The following is a 14,914-nucleotide window of genomic DNA, read 5'->3' as shown; positions in this document are numbered from 1 at the left end:
TGCAATTGTACCTTTTAGTTAAAAAGAAAAAAATATTTATAATAAACAATTGATAGTCTATCTAATTTCCAAGATTATTGTAGGATTATACATTTGGGGGGGGGGGGTACATTTCGTTCGGGAGCGGGACATCTACGTGGTGGATCAGCGTTATATCTTATACAATATGACGAATGATCTTTTCAAGCTTCCACATGCTATTTTTTTTTTTTTAAAGGATCAGTTAACTACATTTTAGAAAACGTAGGGGTCTAAACCCGCCCTGTGCTCTGTTTATCTCTCAACAGGAACAGTCTGCGATGTTAAAGAGTGCTCCCAAATCCCACCGCCGCACAGCGGCGCTGAGTTACAGGAGGAGATCCGGAGCGTTATAGAACAAATTCAATCACTGACCAGAGTAGTAACTGACTATAAAACAACAAAAGGCAGCAGCAACTCGAGGTCAGGGCATATCCAAGGCGATGCTTCGTCCCGATCCGGAGGAGACCCATCCCTGTTGGAGGGTGTCCACTTAAACTCCTATTATAGCGTCTTAGTTAACCTGTATTCGGTATACATGCCGTTAATGAGCGAGCGATTCGTCAATAACCTTCCCGAAACACTCGTGTGTATCCTGTCCGGGACACAAGAATGTGGCCTGGAAGCAGAGTTAACGAGGGTGGTCGTTCAAGAACTCGCTAATCCGTTGTTGGCGCTTTTGTCGTTCATGAGGTCCGAGGGATGTACCCCCATGGACACGGGTGGGGGCAGCTTATTCAGGTCCTACTTGAGGATGGACGAGGTGAGCACGGCGGAACTCACCGGCTTCCAGGAAATGCTTGTATTGGCAATGTCTCAGGTACCCCAGTCTGGGAGTCTGATGTCGACTATAAGTCGACTTTTGGACATGGTTGTGACGTATTTCTCAACGATGATGGGGACTCTTATCCAAGTCCCCATTGATTACGTGAACATTGGTTTACAGTTTGGAATTACAGTTCCTTCGCTTAATCAAACCGAGCAATGCCAGCAAGGTAAGGAACACCCATAAACGTATTTAACCATATGAATACGATTAAAGAGAATGGTAGCATGTTGAATGAAAAATATGTTTGTTTCTTGCTCTGCAGGGAATCTGAAGCAGCTTATAATGTGGTAAGCAGTCTTAACATCAAGTTCATCACGTTTTTTCTCATCAAGTTATGTATTTAGAGCATATTAAAATCCACCCACACTCTAAACACACAATACGAAACCCCATAAACACAAGCCAACATAATGTTCTCTCGGCAGGGGAATGAAACACAACGTCAGCTGGTCCTTCGGCCCCTCCATACTGGACATCTTCCTGGGCTCAGAATCCTCTCTGTGCAACGACCCCGGTTCAGAATGCCCCAGTCCTGCCGGCCACTACAGCCGCCCCCCCACCCCTGCCTCCGAAACCGCCACCAATGACGCCGATGAAGACTCCATGTTCAGCTGCGACCGCCGCAACCTCGCCGTCTTCAACGAGACCACGTGCGCCTATGTCCTCGCCGCTCCGCCGGAGGACCCCCCCACCTCCCTGGGGGTGTTCTGCCGCGCGCTCAGCCAGCTCAGCCCCGCGCAGCTGGAGCACGTCTGGGGTAACACGTGTCACGCCATCCGGGCGCTGATGTCGCCCGTCCTCACCCGGGCGCCCGCTTGTGACACCAGAGGCTACACGCCGTCGCCGCCTGTCCTGCCCCTCCCCCCGTCGCAGGCCCGCCGCGCCAGGGCGTCGCCCAACCTCCGAAACCTGGTCTGTAACTATGACTCCTGGTTTCAGGGCGAGACGGTGGACGCCGGGGTGGTGAGCTTGTGCTCCGACAACGACCGCGCCCTGTTCGTGGAGCAGGTGTGTGACATCCCGCTGCGCATGATGCAGCTGCTGTCGGACCCCAACAACCACTGGATGCTGGACTTCTGTGGTAACCTGACGTCGGACCCAGGAATGCTGCTGAGCCTCTTCTGTGCCTACGAGGGCTGGATGAACCAGCCGGAGGTGCCCTCTGCCATGGTGGCCTTCTGCTGGAGCATGGACGGCGGCAGGCTGAAGGATCTGGTCTGCAAGGACCTCGGCCTCTTCAACTTCTTGTTCATCAACCCGGATAACGTGGCTCTGATCCCCAACTGCACGCACCTCGCCCCGCAGTCGCCGACGGAAGGGACCCTGGACGCGCTGGTGGCGGACTCCTGCCGCTACTCCGAGTGGCGCGACGTCATGCTGATCCCCATGAACGTCATGTCCCTCTGCACCCGCAACGACGCCGAGCGATTCGGCGCCGAGGTGTGCGCCAACGCCACCTTCTTTAGCGCTCTGCTGCAGAACCAGGTGTACGCCAGTTGGCTGGTGGTGTTCTGCGCCAACGTGTCTCAGGTAGCCCCGCAGACCACGCCGCCGTCCAGGGTCATCTACTGGTGTGACTACGAGACCTGGGGCGACCGGCTCGTGGACCCCTCGGTGGTGGGGCTGTGTTGGCAACACGATAAGGGCAACTTCACCACGAAGGTGTGCTGCAACTCCACGCTGTTCGACCAGCTGGTGGCGGAGGCCCAGAACAAATGGCTGCTGACGGCGTGCGGGGACCGAGACGTGGCGGAGATGATACCGCAGGTCTGTTGTTGTTGCTGAAGGCTCGGCCGGCTGCTTTTCTCCGCGAGGGGGAGCAGGTTTACTGGCGACCGGAGGGTCTGCTGGTTGATTCGCTTTGTGCATTTTAACAGACAGGAAGGTGAAGATAGTGCTGCTCAATTATGTAAAAAAAAAATCAGGATCATGATTATTTTGGTCAATATTGAAATCCAGATTATTCAAAAGATTATTTTTGAGTTTGAAAACATGCTGCATTAATTCAGCATTTCTCCAAAAAAAAACTTTGTAACGAAAATATATACATATATGCATCCAGCTGTTACAGCTGCTATTTCTATAAAACATTTAATGAATAAAATAAATATACTTGAAAAAAAAAGTATATATTGTTTCAACTCGATTATATTAGTTTGGAGATAGTTTGACGCAAAAATCGGAATGGCAATCAAAGTTCGATGAATTTCACAGCCCTAGGTGAATATTGACAGGAAAGAGAATGGATAGACAGGGGGGGTTACAAGTAGTCCTAAATAGCATAGGACCGAAGGATGGAATTAAAGCTGGGTCGCTACAAGGCGTCTTGTTGACTTCATGGTGAACGCTTTAGTAGGTTGAACCACCGAAGGCACCGCCAGTCCTCGCATCGTCCTTGGGCAAGGCTCCTCCTTCATGCCTCATAGGAGCTGCTTGTGGACATTGCATACCTGGCACTGCTATCGGTGGTCTGTGAATGTGTGTCTGCATAGGTGATGGGAGGCATGGCATTTCAATGTGATTTAACATTGTTATAGCTGCTGGAAACAATCTGTTTTAACCATCCCCAAACAACACTGTATACATTAGGGTTGAACGATTAATCAAATTCAAACCGACATCGCGATGTAATAGAACGCGATTTGCAAATCCCAACGGCTGCGAAAAACAACAACTGTTACTGAATGGAGATCAGTAAGATTCATATTTATTTGACAATTCAATAGTTAAATAAAGATGTTATAATATCAATTCATGCATCGATTAGTCTCAACACATAGACCTGGCCTAAAGGAAAGAGACGTTTATATGTTGACTGCTTCCAATGTTGTGTTGGTCATACTATAGAATGATTCTTTGCTTGTTTAGGGAATAACACAGAACATAAGGAACTTTAAAAATAATAATCACATGCTAAATCGCAATCGCAATATTGGTTGAAATTCGTCTATTTCCCCAAATCATTCAGCCCTAGTATACGTTTTTTGTGTTTTGTGTGATCAGGTTTGCAGGTACTCGGAGTGGACCCGGCCCATCATCGTGGACATGACCGATCTGGCGCGCTGTGCTGAACTGGACCCCTTCAACTTCACCGCCAGGGTGTGCGCCGACGGCGATGTGCTGAAGCACCTCCTGGCCAACCCTGACAACATTTGGCTGCTGAAGCACTGCATCAACGGGTCCCAGCCCGGGGAGCCGCTGGGCTTCAACCTCTTCGAGCAGTGCCAGTACGCCAGCTGGGGCCTGGCGCTCCCGGACCAGGACCTCATGGCCCTGTGCTGGAAATACGACCAGGCGAACTTCGCCAAGTTAGTCTGCTTAGACGTCAACCTTCTGGCCTGGCTCGCCCATGATACTTCCACCATGTGGGTGAGCCAACTGTGCTACAACTTCAGCCACAACGGTGCAAACAACAGCGGCCCCGGGGAGGAGAGCCAGCCCTGCCTGGCCCGAGAGCTGGTGATGATGTTCAACTGGTCCTGCTCGGCCGACCTGGCTCCGGTGTGCAGGCCCGGGGCGGGCATCGCAGCCTCCCTGCAGGCGGTGCTGCGCTGCTGGGTGGAGAGCCTGACCCAGCGGCTGCAGGGTCTGTCGGTGCTAAGCCAGGCGGCCAGCATGAGCGTGGTGATGCTGGTGGCGCTGGAGGAGAGGCAGCTCACGTCGCTGCGCGTCACGGAGAAAATCCGGCGGAGCGTGCTGAACTCCACCGCCCTCTACCTGGAGAGAGAGACCAACTTCGAGAACAAGAGGGTCCTTCTGCAGTGCTTTGGGGTAGCGCTCGGATTACGCACGCACGCACGCGCACATGCACACACACCACGATGAGATCAAATGAAGTGGGTAAACCGTAGACCCTTGCAAACTACTGTGTGTGTGTCTGTTTGTGTGGATGTTTTTTCTTGTTTTCCTTCACAGAAAGAACTGACCAGTCTGATGGAGTCACGCACCATACTGGAACCAGAGGTCTTCCTCATCCAGGTGATGTTTAAATCATTGTGTAGTTACTAACAGTGATTGTTATTCTCTGTGAATCAACCATATCGGCTAATAAATTTGAAGTAAATAAGTAACAATTCCACATGTACATCCAAAGGTCTGACTTCCTTACCTCCTTACTGTGTATCAGTATACAGATAGCAGTGTTACGACTGCAACGGTAGTTATTATGCATTAACCTGAATACTAGTTATATTTAGCTATTTGGCACATGCCAAATAACCATAGTCAAATGGACTCAATGTGAATTCAGATACAGGGTATTTCCAGTATTTCATTCATTTCCATCATGGCTGGTCTTTCAAGTGTAAGGATCTTATCCTTAACAACGATACAAGGATATAAAAACACAAAGTCGCGATGTCCATTGGTCAATCTGGTGAAGAACAGGAGTCTGTATTTGTTTTAGGTTTTCAAGGGATAATACAGCAGGAGACTGTTTGTGTAGCATGATATGATTGGATTCCAAAAGCAGCAGGGATGTATGGATGTCTCTTTACTGATCTGATCAGGAGTATTTCCGGATCCCTCTGGAGAGTCTGCGTGCTGTGCTGAGTGCAGTGGACAACACCACGGCCCGGGAGATCCTCGAGCACTACAGTCGCTATAAGAACACACTGCAGGTAAACATACACTTAGCGCACCCTTAAGATGACCTAAAGCAGACACCTTTATATGAAGGGACTTTAACAGTAAGTACAGGTGTAGGTCATTGAAGAGAAGGGAGGGGTTTAACCTCGGTGAACACATAACGTTTCTCTTGTGAAAACATCATGTTTATTTTGTGAATACATTAAGTGACTAGTGAAAACATGATGTATCTCTGGTGAAGACTACATTGCGTTGTTTCTGTCTTATATATGATGTTTCTCTGGTTTGTCTGGTGAGTATATTTTTCCATGGTTAATACCTGATGTTTATCTGGTAAATACTTTATGTTCCTCTTGTGAATACATGATGTGTCTCTTGTGAGTACATGAGATTTCTATGATAGATACATGTTTCTCTGGTTTGTCGGGTGAATACATTATGTTTCTCTAGTGAATTCATTATTTTTATCTGGTGAATCAATTATGTGTCTCTGGTGAATGCATAATGTTTCTATAGTGAATACATGATGTGTTTCTGGTAAATGCATGATGTTTCCGTGTGAAAACATGATGTGTTTCTGGTGAATAAATTATGTTAATCTTGTTAATACATGATGTGCTTCTGGTGAAAACATTATGTTAATTTGGAGAATACATGATGGGTCTGGTGAATGTGAAGATGTTTCTCTTGTGAATTTAAGATTTTTCTCTAATGAATATATGGTGTGTCTGGTGAAAACATGATGTGTATCTGGTGAAGGCATGCTTTTATTTTGTGAATACATGCTTTGTCTCAGGTGAATACATGATTCTTTGGAGAATACATGTTTCTCTGGTTAGTCTCAGGTGAACATATTATTTCCTCCTGCTGAATACATAAGGTGTCTGTTTATTCCAATCATTTTCCCTGGTGATTACATCTTTTTTTCTCTGTCAAATACAATACCGTACTCTGGTAAATTTAGATTTTTCTCTAGTGAACACGTGATGTGTTTGGTGAATACATGACATTTCTCTGGTGAATTCATGATTTTTCTCAAGTGAATACATGATATCATGTGTCTTTGGTGAACACATGTCCACGGTGAATACATGATGTCTTTCAGGTTACAACATGCTGTTTCTCAGTTGAATACATTATGTTCCTCTAGTGAATGAGTGATGTCCCTATAGATGTTGTTCTCAGATGCTGACCTCTTGTCTGTGTGTGTTTTCCAGCTGACGGATGTCTATTTATCGGTCATGGTGTCTGTGTTCATCCCCGTTCACCTGTGGAAGGACAGCAGGCTGTTCACAGAGCTGGCTCCTCTGCTACCCTGGGCCTCCCTTGCCGACATTAAAGCTCTACCCCCACTGCAGTCCAACGCATTTGTGTGAGTGGTGGCCATCTTATGATTCGGTTAGCTTAGTGACTGAGTGAACAAGTTACATACTTACCAAGTAATCAGTGGTTTAATGGCTGATGGCCGAGTGACTTCAGTTGCAGAATACTTAAAAATAATGGCATTAAAGGGTAAATGAAATAATTGTTTAATTCAACTTAAAGTAAATGTGAGCCCCTTATTTCCGCTCGAATTTGAACACTGAGATTCAAATAAATTAGTTTTTGGGTTCTAGGAAGGAGAGGGGGCACCTTATCCCCATGGTTACGACCCATTTGTGTTACTTTTTCATACCGTCGTTTATGAGCTAAATAATGAGAGATGTTGTAATTATGCGCCACACACAGTTAAACTACTCCGCCCGCCCAAGTACTTTTTTATATCCCTTCAGTACTACGTCTGGGTTTGCGGTATATTCCTGGGTTTTCTCCGTCCAAATTGTGTGCGTCCAATCAGCGAACAGAGGGAGTGGCTGAGAACAATGATGTTAAAGTCAGCTCTTGTTGACGGACATCTTCACGCACAGTGTTTGGTTTGTTTACAGCCTGCGCGCAACGTGATTCCCGGCCAAACGTTAGCGATTAGTTAAGACAGATCCAGAGTAGCACTGGGTAGATCCAATAGTTTTAAACTTCAACAGACACCCGCCTTCAAGTGAGTTAACATTAGACAATTGAGTAGGTCCAGACTCTCTGTGCAAATGAAATGAGGTACGAGAGTCTGGTAGGACCAGGCTAACACACAGTGGCCTTATACCATGAGTGTTTGAGAAGCATAAACCTCTCGGGCATCAAAGTCCGACGCTGGCCAGACGGAGTAGTACAAATCCACACATCGACCTACACACACGCACACACACACGCACCGTGCCGTTTTACTTTAAGTGTCCTAGAAGCTTCATCCTCTTTCGGATCCAGCCATCAACATTAATGGCCGTCCAGACCGAGATCCCGTCGTCATTATGTCGAGTTTACCAATCAGTACTATTACGGCCCAAATAAAATACTACCTTCAGAGCGTTCACAAACTGGTTGGTGAAGACTGGCAAAAGATTTTACTGTTATTTTTTTAATAAATTACAATAATATTACAATTTTAGGAACAGTGGCTTAATGGCATAGATTACTATGTTGACGATATATACCCACGGGCTACGTTTAAAAAAAACAACGTACAAAATAGTTTCATCGCGGACCTTCCACAGCACCGTTGCATCATCAGAAACCAAAACATTAGACGCTCTTATGGACCTCAACAGGAAGTCTAAAATGAACAAAAACAAAATGGAGACGGCACACCGTCTGCACAGCTTAAAATACTTCCCAGACTTTAAGTGTTTTTTGTTCATGTAAGACATGCTAAATGGGACACTTACTTTTTATAATCTTTGTATCTGCGGCAGCACAGGAACAGAATCATTTATTAACGTGGTTTACAGACACCTTATCTGACTCCATGTAAACACACAACACACCACAGGTGTCAGGATCCAAGCTGAGGCTGTGTGTCGCAAGGTGTTGGAAGCCATGAATTATAGATTACTAGCTAAGGAAACAGGTGACCGGATTTAAATCCAAATAATCCTGCCTGGTTCTTTGTGTCGAGTGTTTAGGTGCTGTTGGTTGATTGTACTGCCACAGTTACAACAAATATTTGCACTTATTGAGGAGAAACATAGAGACCGCTGACATGACTGTTAAGCTTTGTCTAAAGTACGCACACACACATGCGCCATATAAGCAAACTCACACTCACCCTCACCCACACAGACACAGGCATACATGTAAACAACCACACATACACACACAGACACAAAAACAATACCAAACACACACACACACAGATTCGGTGACCGATACCCCTTCTCCCTATCCAGTCGGACACAGACACAGGCATAGGCACACATATAAACGACCACACATACACACACACAGAAACACAAAATCAATCACCAACACGCACACAGATTCAGTGACCGATACCCCTTCTCCCTATCCAGTCGGGGTGCGATCAACGACAACCTGGCCCTCATGCACCTGGCCCAGCGCCAGGCGTTTGGCCAGTGGTTCAGCCAGTCCATGGCGCCGCTCAACATGACCAGCGGCGCGCGCTCTCTCATCAGGGACACCGGGAACCTGATCGTCTACCTGCCCTTCCAAAGCTTCCAACACCTCTCACCTGCTCAGGTAACAGTGGCAGTGGCCAGCTCCTGACACCTAGCTGTGGAGGGGGGGGGGGGGGGGGGGGGAAACCTGAGCACTGGCGCCTTGGTCAGATGCATCAGTGCCTGGCCGCCGGCGCCAGAGCTGGCCGTCAGGTAGGCTTTCAGCGGGAGCGCTTGATGATGATGATGATGAGAAGGATGATGATAGCTTCTCTGTGCACCTCAACACTATTTGCCTGGCGTCGATACGGATGATGTTTAATAAGTAAAGATTTGAATGGTGTAATGTATAATGAGCCTGGGACAGAAATTAGTCGGATGTGAATACAGGTCAATACTAAAGACGGTTTCGTGGCAAATAGATTATACAACCGCTTGTGTCATGGATCAAAGGGGTTATACTGATTCTGTATGGCGGGATGTCACCTGATAAAGTTAAAAAACACCAAGCATTGCATTTAAAATGTAAACCATCAGACCTGTATACAATTACGTAAGTTATGTAGCAGATTTAATTTTATCCAAAGCAACCAACAGTGAGGCTGGCAATAATGAAAGCATATAACCAAAATTGGACTAGCTACAATTTTTTGGGGGGGATTTGTCTACATAAGAGTTGGTTTTAGGCAACACTGTTTTCTACAGTTTTACAGAATTTATTGTATCAGCTTACAATTGTTTTTATGTCCAAGTTTTGCACTTGCCCTTTCAACGCAGTTGGCATTCAAAGTGGCAATAAAGTTAATACATTTAGGTGAACGGTGAAGAAGACGGAAACCCAGCGGTCAACATACCTCATGTGTGGAGCATAGGCTTACAGAGACACTGGGTCAGTGAGTATTGGTTTGAGTTCTTCTGACTGCATGTGTGTTCCTCAGCTGCTGGACGGGCTGGAGGTACTGCGAAGAAACACGCTCAGCACCCTGCAGCAGAACTTCATAGCTCAGAGCATCATCGGTGCCTACAAGAACCTCTCCATACAGGACTTCAACAGGTAGTGCACCCATGCATGCACATACAAAAATGCCTGCATACACATTTACTTGGACACACGCACAGAAAATAAATAAATGTGTGTGTTCAGGCTGGGGAACCTGACCTGCCTGGTAGAGCCTTCGGAGCTGCTGCTCTACAGGAACTCTGAGGTTTTCCCCGTCATCCAGAGACTCATCTCCAACTGCGCCCAACACAGGCTGAATTTGCCCAGTGACATGGTGTGTGTGTGAGAGAGAGAGAGAGAGAGAGAGAGAGAGAGAGAGAGAGAGAGAGAGAGAGAGAGAGAGAGAGAGAGAGAGAGAGAGAGAGAGAGAGAGAGAGAGAGAGAGAGAGAGAGAGAGAGAGAGAGAGAGAGAGAGAGAGAGAGAGAGAGAGAGAGAGAGAGAATTGTCATTACATTTTCTGCTTTTGATGCAAATTTCGCAGATCGTTTTCATCCTGAATCAAACCAATTTGAGGTCCCCGGGCTCACTTCCACCCGACACACTTTTTGAGCTGGTCCCTTTCCTGCCCTGGCTAGGTGTGGACTTCTTGCAGGAGCTTAGCCAATCACAGCTGCTGCCTCACTTCTCTGAATTGGCCACTGTGTCATTCACCCCTACACAGGTATGATATTCCCAAGCTATTATTCACACTGAAAGTCAAATGCTCAGCTAGCAATATTCGGCGAGTAAGGTTTTGGCAAGAAACTTTCTGCAAGCAATGGTTACGACAGCAAGGTTTGTCTACCAAGTTTACGGCTAGTAAGGTTTGACTAGCGAAAATTTTGCCAGGAACTTTGGCTACCAACGTGTTGTGCTAGTAAGGTTCTACAGAAAATTACCAGTATTTAGCTAGTAAGGCTTTATTCTGCAAGGTTAGGCTGGCACGGTATGGCCATTAAAAACATTCCTTAGCCTTATTTACAATACAATCAGAAGCTCCCCTTCCTACATGGTAACTGATCCTATTCAGACATTCTACCTGTATGACAGCTTGAGTATGAGGCAGATGGTGTTCTGCATGATTGGCTTCATTCTTAAACCTTCGAGGAAGGGCTGGGGGTAATGATAGCTGAACAGCTGACAAGCACCCAGTCTCAACTCTGAGGTCTGATGTTATCTGAGTCAGGGTAGTAAGGGGGGAAGACTTTCACCCTGTCTTTAACGTGAAAATAAGCTTTATTCTGCTCCAACACCCCAACTGTTCTCTGGCCTCAGAGTAGCAGCGTATACAAATCCAACAGGAGCAAGAAAACGTTGTGAACCACTTACACCCTTTCAGCAGCAACTTCCCGCCTCATTCAACCCATTTATTTTTATCCTGTTTTATTTATTATAACCTTTTTTTTTTTTTCAGGCTAGTGTAATCCTGGACAAGATGTCTTCAAGCTATACTGTGAGTGATGTTTTGTTTATTTCAAATATATAGCAAAACAACACTGGGATGGCGTAATATATCCAGAGAGCAGCTACTGAAACATTTGACCTCATGCACTGTTTTGAAATAATACTGTGCCCACTTTTCATGTTTACCAAGCTACTTCCTCCCTGGTGATGGTAGACAATAATTTGGATGGCCAATGCACTGTGGCACAGGGCATTCTTCCCATTCCAAAGTCCATGCCGTTTGTCATGCAATACTGAATTTGGGCACGCAGTATGACAGACTTGAACAACTGTATTTTTGTGGCAACCTTACATGATAGTTCTATATTGCCGAATGATTATTCTTTCATTGAAATAAAATACAATTTAATAGTTGAATCACAGAAATCAAAACCGCGCCACATTAATGTTCAGTCCTTACCACAGAGGGTTTCTGCCCGTGCTTCTTTGCTGCATGTCTTCCCCTCTCTCCCCCATACCTTCCTGTCTAACTCTCTCCTTACTAAAAGCATAAAACCTGTAAAAAGAAATCTTAAAAAAGAAAGAAATCAAGGGGGTAAATAACAAAAAACAGAAACAAACAACAATTCAATGTTTGAATTTCAAACCGAATTAGCCAACGTTAACTGGCTTTGCCAACGTTGGATGACCTAGCCAGCTTGAACAGCATGAGCCAACATTAACAACATTAGCTTTAACTGAATGATTCAACATTAAGGGAATTCTACAACTTTAACTGAATGAGCCAACTTACTAACGGGCCACTCTGTTGGTCCTGTGGTCCAGACAGCCCCGGCGGGTCTTCAGGCGCTGGGCACGCTGGTGGTGGGCCTGAGGGTGGAGACGGTGCAGACCCTCCCAGCCGACACACTGCTCTCCTCCCTGCCTGGCATGGCCCAGAACAAGGCAGAGCTCAGACCACCCCTCGCCAACGCCATCTCAACCAAACTCTGGGTAGCGCACGCACGCACGCACACACACGCACACCTCTGTTAAATTGCATTGTGTACAATGTGTCCATGTAACCCATTGACGGGGCTGTAGGTAGGATGTCAGAGTTGGAAGAGAGAGCTGAAGAAAGCAAGATTTTGAACATAAACTACCAATAAACGATGCAGGTGAAGTGAGCTCGCTGTGATATTCTTATAGCGCATTCCAGTCACTAATAGATGAGGAATATCTATGCCATGTCTTAACAAATGAAACTCAAATAATACCTCTTAAATTGTACCTATAGCACTTTTAGGTACCTATTGTGCTATGTGAAGACATTGAGTAACACTGTGTCAGGACATCCTATGTTAAAACATGAGGTTGTTCCTTGTTTTCTCAGGGCTATCCTGATGTGGTGAACCGGCTGGTGAATATTGCCCCTCTTCTGTCCATCACTCCTCTGCTCAGCGTGCTTCCCCACACAACTCTACTAATAGCAAACAGCACATACACCACCACACAGCCCTGGAACACACAGCAGGTACGCTTTCCATACTGCCACTAACACAGCTGCTAGTTATGGTCCCCAGAACACAACTACACTCTGCTAGTTAGGGTCCTCATAACACCACTACACACAGCTAGTTCTAGTCCCCATAATAACACTACACACAGCTAGTTATAGTCTCCTTAATACCACTACACACAGCTAGTTATAGTCCCATAACACTACTACCTATAGCTTATTCTAGTCCCCATAACACTACTACACACTACTAGTTGTATTCCCCATAACACCACTACACCCAGCTAGTAGACCTAAAGTCCCCATACTGCCATTAAACATTGGCAGTCAACCACAAGTTAAGATAACTCCTTTTCATTCATCAGCCAGAAACACAATTATTTTCTTCTTCTTTCTATGCAGGCCAAGGCATTATTCAGAAAAGTGATGGAATCCCAGCCAAACCTCAATCAAGAACGCTTCCTGTACGTTTAACCTCAAATCTGCCTGAGCTGTGGTCGTCAGCATTATCATGTGATTTTATCCAAAGCTTATGAATGAATATCTTCAATTTTAGGCTATAAAGTGTTCTGCACTTCACAACCTAACATTGTGCAGTTGTACTTTTATCAATGGTAAGGCTGTGCTATTTGCTTTGAGAAGTTGAATGAGTTTTATGAAGTTGATGCATAAAGACGGAAACTGTAAAGGTTTGGGATTTATATTAAGGGTAGCTAAAGTCATAAAGTTCAAAATGGGTATCCCAGGTATTGGGTTTAAAGATTAGAAGAAGTTTAGTTTCAGTAAGACATTACCTTAACTAGGGTTTGGACCGGTCTTGCGACAAGTGAATATCTGTGTGGTTGGGAAGGCAAAGGATCATGGGAGCAGAGCACCCTGACCGCTGCTTCCTGTTGTGAACCCAGGAACATTGGGACGGTGGGTCAAGGTGTGAGCTGCCCGGTGCTCCAGAGACTCATCGCGGTGTCATCCAATTCATCGCTGAGGGATATCCTTCACTTCCTGCAAGAGCAGCCAACTCTCCTTCAAACGTCACTGGTGAGTTCAGTGTTTGTACGTCACTTTTTACGTCACAGTTGGACCACAACGGATATAGAGCTCTGTTTAGATTTATATAAAAACAAACATTGCTTTTCAACAAAGCACAGCTTTCGAAGACAAGATGACAGGGAAATGTATTTGCTATTTAGCGGGTTTTTCAACACTGTGTGACTAAATGAAAGGAGGAATGCATTACATTTTAAATTTGCAATTAAAATTCCTGAAAACTCAATAGATATTATAATATCTAGTTATATCTAATATCCTCTGAGAACAAGAAAACAAGACTGTTGCGTCCTTCTTTGAGCAACTCAATTTCTATCCCTGTTTATCCCCAGTGATGCGCTGTTGCAAACATTTTCAAACAGCATCCACTGCCAGATGACTGAACCTTTTTTTCCCTCTACAGAAAAACTGTCTGATAAATGAGCTGTACCGTTTTGAGTTCTTCTCTGAGCTGCTAGTGGATATGGGAGCAGAAATTGCTCTGGCCCTGCCGTAAGTCTGACCAGTCGTCAGAAATTGCCTTCTGCAACATCTACTCTGTTACAGTGAAATGGTTGGACAATGACAGAATTTTTTTGAACATGATATCCACCCACAATAGTCCTCTGTGAATAATCCAAAACGCCCTGACAAAATGTGTGTAAGGTCATATAGCATTATTAATACACACACATAAACATCACATATATCTTCACAAACCAAATTGAAGTGTTTCATCATAACAAAATTGTAATTCCGAGGATTCTTAGCGGATGTTAAGCGATCTACATCTGATTGTTTCATCATTGATGAAGATGGAATAAATATGAATTGATTATCAATTAATATCTATTATAATCGTATGCTCTTGTTCAGAGTTTTCTCTGAGTGTATCTATACTCTCTCTGTCCAAGCGCCCATCCAATGTGTCCGTCCATCTGTCTTCTTGCGATCAACAGGGTGAGCACAGTCAGGAAGTTCCCTGCAGACATGATGGACACTCTGAGGACCATGATTGTCCAGGACCCCAGGTCTTTCCTCCAGCTGCCCAGGATCAAGCAGGAGCTCCTGGTGGACAAGCTGACCC

The sequence above is a fragment of the Pollachius pollachius genome, assembly GCF_949987615.1.
Source record: "Pollachius pollachius genome assembly, chromosome: 5".
Lineage (NCBI taxonomy): Eukaryota > Metazoa > Chordata > Actinopteri > Gadiformes > Gadidae > Pollachius > Pollachius pollachius.
The sequence above is the reverse complement of the archived record's forward strand: the minus strand, read 5'-3'. Positions refer to the sequence as shown.